At 45.5% G+C, this 10,410-nt stretch overlaps 2 long non-coding RNA genes across 3 annotated transcripts; both read right to left on the reverse strand.

Moving 5' to 3' along the window:
• Positions 1 to 1,285: 1,285 nt before the first annotated feature.
• On the reverse strand, positions 1,286 to 2,638 carry LOC120065709. Of its 2 annotated transcripts, XR_005478694.1 has the most exons (6): positions 2,469 to 2,638; positions 2,184 to 2,291; positions 1,890 to 2,074; positions 1,685 to 1,797; positions 1,477 to 1,583; positions 1,286 to 1,325 (listed from the first exon to the last, which is right to left on the reverse strand). It is a non-coding gene; the product is annotated as an uncharacterized LOC120065709 (long non-coding RNA). The 2 variants fall into 2 exon arrangements; XR_005478693.1 differs by having other exon boundaries at positions 2,184 to 2,638.
• A 70-nt stretch (positions 2,639 to 2,708) lies between these two features.
• On the reverse strand, positions 2,709 to 8,404 carry LOC120065710. Its single transcript, XR_005478695.1, has 4 exons — positions 7,660 to 8,404; positions 7,359 to 7,523; positions 3,311 to 3,834; positions 2,709 to 3,014 (listed from the first exon to the last, which is right to left on the reverse strand). It is a non-coding gene; the product is annotated as an uncharacterized LOC120065710 (long non-coding RNA).
• Between the last annotated feature and the right edge of the window lie 2,006 nt (positions 8,405 to 10,410).

Consider the following 10,410-nt stretch of genomic DNA (forward strand, 5'->3'; position numbering starts at 1 on the left):
AGACGGCACGTTGGTGCCTCACATGGGCAGCGTTCCAAACTTCCTCTGCCAGAACCACTCGTCCACCGCAGGGGCTTCGGTCTGGATCGGGGTCCACAAGGCCAGGGCAGGGCCTGCTTGTACCCCAGGACACACTGGAAGGGAGACAGCCCGGTGGGGGAGTGACGAAGCGAGTTCTGGGAGTACTCCGCCCAGGGAAGAAACCGGGCCAGTCATGCCAAAAAGTGTCCCTCTCTGCGTCACAATGGGATTTGATGAACTATTTGCGTTCATTGATATAGCAACGGTGTGATGACAATGATTAGAATTTTGGAGTTCATTACAACATAAATTACGTTCTTTTCATCATAGCTATGCAAACAGGGGTGATTTCCGCAACAATTTCGCTGTTTAAGCAAGTTTTGTTTAGCTAATACAATGAAAACATTACTATGAACTCCTTTTGGGTACCTTGTTAACATTACAACATGAAATCCATGTTTTAAACGTTACGTTTCGGAAACGTGTAATCTGCTTGACTCAAAGTTATTTACCTTCACAGATCACAAAGTCGGCTAATTTCTACTCCATTCATATGCAAATCCGTTTGATTCATACACTGGCTTGTCTGGCTGTCATGTTTTTATTTTAACCTGCCCTTCCCTTATCTACACTGATATAATATCATTTCAGTAGTCCACTGTTATGATTCATCTCGCATAGCTCATTAGTACACCCTTGTGGTTGAATATATATGTTGTAGGTCCTAGGATACAACAATGAATAATGTGGAACAAATAAACACCATCAAAGTACAACTTACAATAATGAACACCTTGTGAAACAGCTGTGGCATTGGCAATATTTATTTGGCAAGATCTCAGCACCAACATGGCAAAATTTAAGATTTGAATACATAAACTTTGATAGTTGTGGCAATCATGGCAATCAGACTAAAATAGTGAATTCTGGTTTCTGGAATATAGAGGAGGTGGTTGCTGTGTGGGTGGGAGGTTGTCACTTGTTCTCAACAGGCAGCCAGTCTCGGAAGGGGGGCTCTGCTGCTCTCGTTGTTCTGAGTGTTTGCAGTGCTCGTGTTTTTAGTTCATCTGTGTATCTTACATATTATGTGCCCAGTATGATAGAGCAAAACAAATGTTGTTAGCAGATAATGACAATAACAGTAGTTGTAGATGATGTAATGAAAAGTTGGAGGGTGGTTGGTAATGGAGGACATCAGGTGGATCCACGTCTGGGTGTTGGGCAGAACCCCTAGGTTCTGGAGAACAGGTAGTGGAGGACATCAGGTGGATCCACGTCTGGGTGTTGGGCAGAACCCCTAGGTCCTGGAGAACAGGAGCAAAGTTAAAGGGAACAGGGTTGGAGACAGAGACATAAACACACAGGTTACACTTTACTGTGAGTAAATTTGATGGATTAGTGCAGTGTTATAAATGGGAGATATGTACTTTAACAATTTTGAAAGGTGTAGCCTACCTCAAGCTGGTCCCCCACTGACTCAGAGCACAGAGAATCAGACTGATCCGAACTCATTGGTTCTGGTGGATGAGATATGTCCTGGAGGGCTCGGACAGTTGATGGTCCTAAAGTCATTTGGAGAGGTAAATTGAATAGGTACATTTTTATAAGCTCAGCATAACTACCATTTCGTGCTTTTTAAAATGTCAACCAAAGCTTAACATACTTTGTCTATTGGGCTTCACTGAAGTGTAGGGCGTCAGTGCTTTGAGTAGTCGACCATCCAACTGCTCCAACTGGAGAAGATTGTTGGCTTCCACCGAGGTAAACCTAGGAAGACTAAGAGAGAAATATCAGTGTTAGGGAAACTAAAACTAGTGTAAGATTATTTTGTGTGCAAATAGTTAATGTCTGAGATTTTTTATATTCACTTTAACAGATGGTGATCTCAGCTAGGAGCGAAAGAGCAGCCAGGTTTCCCAGGTCTCGCCTTCCTTTCGTCCTTCTTCCAAACCAGGTAATTTGCCAGGATGTCGAAGCCCTTGTTCCCTTTCTTGATTCTGCTCCGTTAGCTCTCCTTCTGTTTCTCCTGTGCCTTGTCGATGGTCAGTCTCACCTTGATTGATAACAGGAATAAATGCATTTATATTTCATATTACAAATACATCTCTTACATATCTCTTGGAGGGCCATGGAATAAATTAACATTGGACAGTCATTTTTACTTTGTCAAAAACCTCCACATTCATCTCAGTCTGTGCCTGAAGGTGGTCCTTGAAGGCGTTCTGATCTGGTTCGACAACTTGCACCACATCAGGTGGGGTTTCAGTGATCTGAAAGTACGTTATTCAAAGGTAGCAATAGACAAACAACAAGTCAATCACAAATGAGAAAGACTACAGTATATGCAATAATTGTACAATTGCATTGTTTCCCTCAGTAAACAGCTGCGGCTCCTGTCCGTACTCGGTGGAGGCCTGGATGCTATTGTTGTGTTTGAAGAGAATTACCTTCAGGTTGTTCTCCCACCCTTTCTGGTACCAATCAAGGGACTTGCCCAAAGCAGTCTTGAGGGTCTGGTTGGTCAATTCACCAAACATGGAGGAGAGGGTAGGAGAGCGATATCTACTGACAATGTAAGATATTGATATATGTCTGATTATGTGCCATGGAAAACAAAGACAAATTGTAAAAAAAAAAAAAAAAAAAAAATTAAACTATTGGTGACAGAATATAACTTATAACATGCTTGATGGGCTTCACCTCCAGCGCCAGTCTTCGCCCTCTCAAACTTAAAAAAAACTCAAATTGTGTGTTCTCTGACAGAACATTCATTGAAATCATAATAATTTCAGATATAATAGACTGTGATAAACAAAAGGTTATTTTATGACAATTCCCCGTCAGAAGAAGTGTAGGTTGATTTTGGCAATCATGCGCTTCACTCCCAAATGGCCAGCATGCATCTCGGTCAGCACAGCCTCCTTCTCCTCCTTAGTAAAAATCACCCTCCTGTGTGGCTGGCCATCCTTCCTCCATTAGGTAGATATGATTGCCTAACAAGTTGGAAGAGAAGAGTTGTTGAAATACTCAAGTCTAAGTATGTAGGCCGTCATTGTAAATAAGAATTTGTTCTTAACTGACTTGCCTAGTTAAATAAATAAAAATAAAATACATTTGCACTGCTGTCTTTCTCTCTCTCCATCTTTATCTGTCTACCACTCTCTTCCCACCTCTTCCACTTTCACCCCCCCAACCTCTGTGTCTGTTTAGCGAAGACACCTAGTTAAGGGTATTTGGAATTACCATAATTGCTTACACCTATCCATTTGATTAATCAGGTTTAACTTACAGCTAGATACCTCCATATGGCAGGCATATAACTATATCAGCAGCGCTGGGCAGCCTGGCGCTCGGGAGATCGGGAGCAGGTGTGACGGTACCACCCCCCTCTAGGGGCGTCACCCGGCGTCCCACCAGGGCAAGCCTGACGGGCCGGCCGAGGCATGGGCGCTGGACAAGCCGGCTGGGGCGTAGAAGCCCGACGAACCGTCAGAGGCGTGGAAGCCTGGCGAACCAGCTGAGACATGGGAGCCTGACGATCCGGTTGAGGTGTGAAAGCCTGATGATCCCGCTGGGAAGTGGGAGCCTGGCGAATCTGCTGAGGCGTGGGAGCCTGATGATCTGGCTGAGGCGTAAAACCCTGACGATCCAGCAGAGGCCTACCGTGGAATGGGAGCCTGCTGAGCCAACCGTGGAAGCCCGACGAGCTAGCTGAGGCACCCCGTGGTTCCATCGGCGGCGGCCCCGGACCCGACGTCACCACCAAGACCAAAAAAACAGCACTCTGATGCTTCAAATGGTGGCTTCAGCATTCTGTAAGAACCAACGAAGGAGATGAGAAACAGGTACAGGAAGTGAACATTTCATTTTGCACAGACATGGAACAGCTTCAGAACCGGGTAACACAATGACATACGACAATTACTGCTGAAGCGGGGAACAGAGCTGGGGATCAGACAGATATAGGGGAGTTAATAACACAGGTGATTAAGTCCAGGTGAGTCTAATGAGTCGCAGATGCGCATGACGAGGGAAACAGGTGTGCGTAATGATGGTGGCAGGATGGCGTAGAGCTGGGCAGCCTTGTGTCCTCGAGCGCCAGGGAGGGAGAGCGGGAGCAGTGGAAGCTGCTGAGGGGAGAACAGCTCATAATAATGGCTGGAATGGAGTCAATTCAATGTTATCAACCACATGTTTGATACCATTCCATTTACTCCATTCCAGACATTATTATGAGCCATCCTCCCCTCAGCAGCTTCCACTGAACTATATGTATAGCTAGAAACATGTAGATGACCAACTAGCTAGATGGAAATGGTTGTTGAAAAATGGTTGCACATAGCTAAATCCATCCAGTTATCTAATAGAAGTTAACTGCTTAATGTTACCCTGAATTGTGAATTTCTCTGAATGTTGCGCCTCTTATCGAGATCAGTGGTGCCTTCATAATACTTGGCCTGGTTGGAAAGATAAAAGAACATCTCCGAGGGATGCCATTGAAGTGCAAGCTACATACAAACAGAAAGCTACAATAACTGTAGCTATCTAGCTGACTAGGCAGGCTGAGGTAAATAAGGACACTAGCTAGCAGCGTCAATGCAAAAGCAGCTTAAATAATTTGTTCCTATTTAACAATATTTAATTATATGAAGACAAATATATGGTAAAGAAAGAGTGTTCTCTTAACAGTTTTCGATCCTCTGAAGCAGCAGGTAGTCAGCAGTTTGTCACTGTCAAAAACACCATCCTTGGAAAACAATTCTGAGGTGAAAATTTTGTGAGGACTGAGCGAGTGCTGATGAGCTGAAATAGAACTAGAACTGCCCACGTCCTCCTTCCTTTGCGACCGCTACGAGGTAAAATAGAGCCAAGCAACCAGCATAGCAAAGGTTCATTACGTAATCCGATCAGAATTTTTAAAGTTCTAGAAACAGCCCGAGCAACAGAAGCTATAACTCATCGAATCCCATTGTGACGCGGGGGTGGGGCGCACTTTTTAGCAGGGGAAACACTATTTGGCATGACAGGCCCACTTCCCTGCCGGTCCTGACAGTGACTTCACAGGAACCTCCCCAGGTCCTGGTGGGTCCTCTCCACCTGCCTGTTGGACTGAGGCCGGTACCCGGATGTGAAGTCTTTCCATCCTCGCAACCTGAATTGAGGACCACGGTCGGAAATGATGTCCTCCAGAGGGCCATAGTGCCGGAAGACCTGCTGGAACAATGGCTCAGCAACCTGGAGAGCGGTAGGGAGACCAGAAAGAGGTATTAAATGGCAGGATTTGGAGAATCTGTCCACAACAGCCATAACAGCAATGAACCCATCAGACATGGGAAGATCAGTGACAAAATCTAAGGACAGATGGAAGCAAGGCTGCTGAGGCACAGGGAAGGAGTTTCCCTGCTGGGGCATGCCAGGGAGACATTGACTACTTACGGAGCAGGAGTTGACGTAGCGGGCAATGTCCTGCACCAAGGTGGGCCACCAGTACTTAACAGAGATCGATTGAGTGGTGCGGGTGATATCGGGGTGTCCAGCGGCAAGGGATGTGTGCGCCCAGGTCAATAGCCAATCCCTTACCTCCGTGGGAATGTAGGTGCGCTCCAGAGGAGAGGTAGCAGGCGAGGGTTCCCTCTCCAGAGCCTGGCCTATGTCCATGGCCCAAAGCATGGGGGCAACGATTCGGGAGGGCGGTATGATGGGCGCACTCAGGACCGGAACCTCTCCCGAATCGTGGAGATGGGACAGGGCATCGGCTTTGATGTTCTTTAAACCTGGGCAGTATGACAGGGTGCAGTTGAATCTGGTAAAGGAAAGTGCCCACCTTGCATGGCACGGGTTCAGCCGCCTCACTGTCCGTATGTACTCCAGGTTCCAATGGTCCGTGAGGATGAGAAACGGGTAAATGGCGCCTTCCAGCCAGAGTCTCCACTCCTCTAATGCCAACTTCACCACCAGGAGCTCCCAATCACCAACGACATAGTTATTTTCTGCAGGAGACAGTTTATTAGACTAGTGTTGTGAAAATTCTTACGCAGGGACACTTGAAATCAATCTTAATGTCACGCCTGCTCCCGCTCTCCCTCCCTGGCGCTCGAGGACACCAGGCTGACCTGCATTACGCACTCCTGCCACCATCATTACGCACACCTGCCTTTCCTCGTCATGCGCAACAGTGATATTGGACTCAATCACCTGTTTATTACCTCCCCTATATTTGTCAGTTCCCCAGCTCTGATCCCCACTGTTGCACTGTTTGTCGTCTGCCTTTGTGTTTCCCAGTTCTGACGCTGTTCCAGTCCTGTTGCATGTCCATTCCTAATTAAATGTCAACTCCCCGTGTCACGATCGTCTTCTTGTGATTGATTGGACCAAGGCGCAGCATATGCAAAATACATCTCTTTATTTTGTAAGAGAGGGAAAAACCACGAAACAAACACTATACACAAACTAACCAAAACAACCGTGAAGCTACAAACGCAAGTGCACACACAAACTACTTACGTTCAGCATAGACAATTCCCCACAAACAGCTAAAGCCTATGGTTGCCTTAAATATGGCTCCCAATCAGAGACAACAATAACCAGCTGTCTCTAATTGAGACCCAATTCAGGCAACCATAGACTTTCCTAGATACCTACACTCAACCATAGACACAGCTAGACTTCTATACTAAACATAAACCCAACTACTCTAATAAACCCCCTAAACTTTACAACCACCCTAGACACTACAAAAAACACATACATTCCCCATGTCACACCCTGACCTAACTAAAATAATTAAGAAAACAAAGAATACTAAGGCCAGGGCGTGACACCCCGTACCTTCTTCTCTTCTGCAGCTTCGTTCCTTACGCTTAATATGAATCATTGTTTATTTGTCAGCGTGTGGAGAGGTTCCAACCAACTCAATGCACCATAGTACACATGTCAATCAGGAGCTCTGCTTGGGCAGTCCCAGTAGTTGTCTTATATATGGCTATACACAGACAAGTTATATTTGCATGATTTAGCATAATTCATGAATCATTAACATTTTGTTTCATTCATGTGACCTACCAATACTGGTTCATAACATGTGACAGACCAACACCTCACAAGGCTTCTTCTCACTAAGCTGAGACCTTGAAACTGAGATATCTTTCATTCTCAAAACAAGGTCTGGGCTACTGCCAAATTGCAGATACTGATAGTGACGATTCGTTCAGTCAGCCACTTGCATGAACACAGAAATTGGTTTATAGAACAACACATGAACAGAACACAGACATTAGTTATAAGAAAAGCACAAACATTAAAATTCCCATTACATGGACACAATTTTTGAGGATTACCTTGACGTTGTGACAGGATGGCCCCCACAACCACTTCTGAGGCATCCACCTCCACCATGAAGGGTAGTGTAGAATCTGGGTGTCTCGTGGCAGAGGTGAAAAGCCCCTTCAGTAGGCGGAAGGCCTCATCGGCTGCAGGATTCCACACCAACTTATGGGGACCACCTTTGAGGAGAGAGGTGAGAGGAGAGGCAATAGAACTTAAGTTTCTAATGAAGTGGCGGTAGAAGTTGGCAAACCCCAAAAAACGCTGTAGTTCCTTTATGGTGGTTGGGACTGGCCATGACCTGACTGCATCTACCTTCCTCTCCTCCATAACCACTCCCTGTGGGCTGATTCGATATCCCAAGAAGGAGACAGCGGCCTGATGGAACTGGCACTTCTCCGCTTTGACGTACAGATGGTTCTCCAGGAGGCGTTCCAGGACTACCCAGACATGGGTGATGTGCTCCTCTAAGGTGGTCTAGTAGATCAGGATGTTGTCGATATACACGACCACCTGACACCCAAGCATGTCCCGAAACACCTCGTTCACGAATGCCTGGAACACTGATGGAGCATTGGCTAATCCATAAGGCATCCCCAAGTACTCGTAGTTCCCAGACACTGATGAAGGCAGTCCATTCCATTCAACCCCCTCCCGGATGAGGATCATATAGTAGGCAATCCGCAGGTCCAGATTGGTAAAAAAAAAAACAGGCCCCGCGGAGCTGTTCAATGGTGGCCGGCACCAACGGAAGGGGGTAGTGGTACTTGGTGGTGATGGCATTGAGACCTATGTAGTCAATACATGGACGAAGACCCCCCTCCTTCTTGGCCACAAAGGAGAAACCTGCTGACGCAGGGGAAATGGATGGGCGGATGAAACCCTGTTGGGAGAGCCTCCTGGATGTACTCCTCCAGGAGGCTGTACAGTGATGGTGAGTGGTGCTGTGATGTGTGTGATTGTCCCAGATCCCAGTGGTTGGTTTTCCAGTGCTTGAACGGAGAGGAGAGCGGGTATGATGTTATGTTCAGGGAGGAGTCAAGGGCCTGGTCAATACAATTCCCTACGACACCAGAGTCCACAAGAGCTGTAGAAACAACAGATGAGCGACAGACAACTAGTGTAATCGGTACTAAAAAGGGTTTGGTGGAGAATGATGTTGATGGAATACTTACACCTACCTCAGGAAACGGATGATCATGGGGCCGCCCCCCTGCTCTAGTGGCTCCCGGGTTGGGACGTAGAGGGAACCGTTGAAGCTCGTGCCCCTCTTGACCACAATAAGGTGTCGCTCAGCCGTGGGGAGGCATGTGGCCCCTTCCTCCATGGTTTCAGACTCTGACGCAGATCGGTCAGCGAAGGAGGGAGAGAGGCGATGGGAGTGCCGACACTCCCGAAGGAGGTTATCCAGACGGTTGGCCTTCGCAATGAGTGCGTCCAATGAGAGGGTGTCGTCTCGGCATGCCAATTCCGACTGGACCTCCTCACGCAATCCTCTTCTAAATAAGGTGCGCAGTGCCGGCTCATTCCATCCGCTGGATGCTGCCACTGTACAGAAGGTGAGGGTGTACTCCGCAGTGGTCTGGTCCTCCTGCCGTAGTTAGAGTAGGCGCTCACCCCCCCTGCCTTCCAGTGGCATACTGGGTGATACAATGGAGTGCTAGATAAAGGGGAAGTAATCACGGAGTGATGAAGTCCATGTGTGCCTCATGCTGAGGCGCAGGTGTGTGTAATGATAGTTGCCAGGTAGGTGTAATGATGGGTTGCCAGGACCGGTGGTTAGTAGACCAACGACGTCCAGCCCCTGAGCAGGGGAGCGGAGTAGAAGTGATACAGATAAAAATATAACGACTGGTTATGTTCATGCCACATTAAAAGGCCATTCACTTTTACAGTTTAAATGACGTCTTTATTGTTAGGCAATTTCATCAATAGAGACCCCTGCGAATGTCATGGTGTTTTTCACGCTCTGGGTTAGCATGTCTTGGGGGTATGATCTTTGACCCTGACTTTCTCACTTATCATTACTCACAATTCATTCAGGATTATCCATAATCATGGTAGCATCCACATTAATGCAGAAGTGTTTAGAAACATATTGTATTCTTATTCACAATAAAACTGACTCCAAATGGACACGATACAATATTTACCATAAATTTTGGCACAAAATAATCTGAAACTCAACCAAAACTAACTGCAAATGCATCCAACAAGTTTGTAGAGTCACAAGCTTGATGTAGTCATTGTGTGCTAGGAATATGGGACCAAATACTAAACTTTTGACTACTTTATTTATAAGAATCTTGAGCTGTGTCATTAATTTTGGCCCCTACCTTTTTTATTAAAAATGATTACTTGTTAAACAAAATGTAATTCTCTGAGCAACTGTATTAGTTTGAAATAATATAATTTCCCATTTTTTTGAAGCACATAATATAGCTCAGTATTTGAATTATTTATATTATACAGTCATTATTGCTCATCTTTATCAAGGGTGTTAATACATTCGGACACTATTGTGGATAATAATAAAAAAGTATTTTTTTTTAACACACACTATGATGACATAGAAGCTTCAAAAACTCTATGGTTAGCTTTGTATTTCATCCAGGGAATCTATATATCTGAGGGATTGGGTTCCAACCCATTAATCCAAGCCCCCTGTCCTTTCTTCGTTAAAAGGGAGTCTATGTTTGAAGACGTCTACCTTCTGTTATATACCCTACTCCATATGTATTTGGATAGTGAAGCAAAATTTTTTCATTTCGCTCTATGCCACAGCATTTTGGATTGAGATCAAATGTTTCATAAGAGGCAACAGTACAGAAAGTCAGCTTTTATTTTAGGGTATTATCATACGTATCTATTTTACCATTTATAAATTAAAGCACTTTATGTATCTAGTCCCCCTCGGTGAAGAAGTTGTGGTTGGACAAATTCACTTATATGGTATTAAAGTAGCCAAACGTTTCGTATTTGGTCTCATATTCCTTGCACACAATGATGACAGCAAGCTTGTGACTACAAACTCATTGGATGCATTTGCAGTTTGTTTTTGTTGTG

The sequence above is a fragment of the Salvelinus namaycush genome, chromosome 20 (genome assembly GCF_016432855.1).
Source record: "Salvelinus namaycush isolate Seneca chromosome 20, SaNama_1.0, whole genome shotgun sequence".
Classification (NCBI taxonomy): Eukaryota; Metazoa; Chordata; class Actinopteri; order Salmoniformes; family Salmonidae; genus Salvelinus; species Salvelinus namaycush.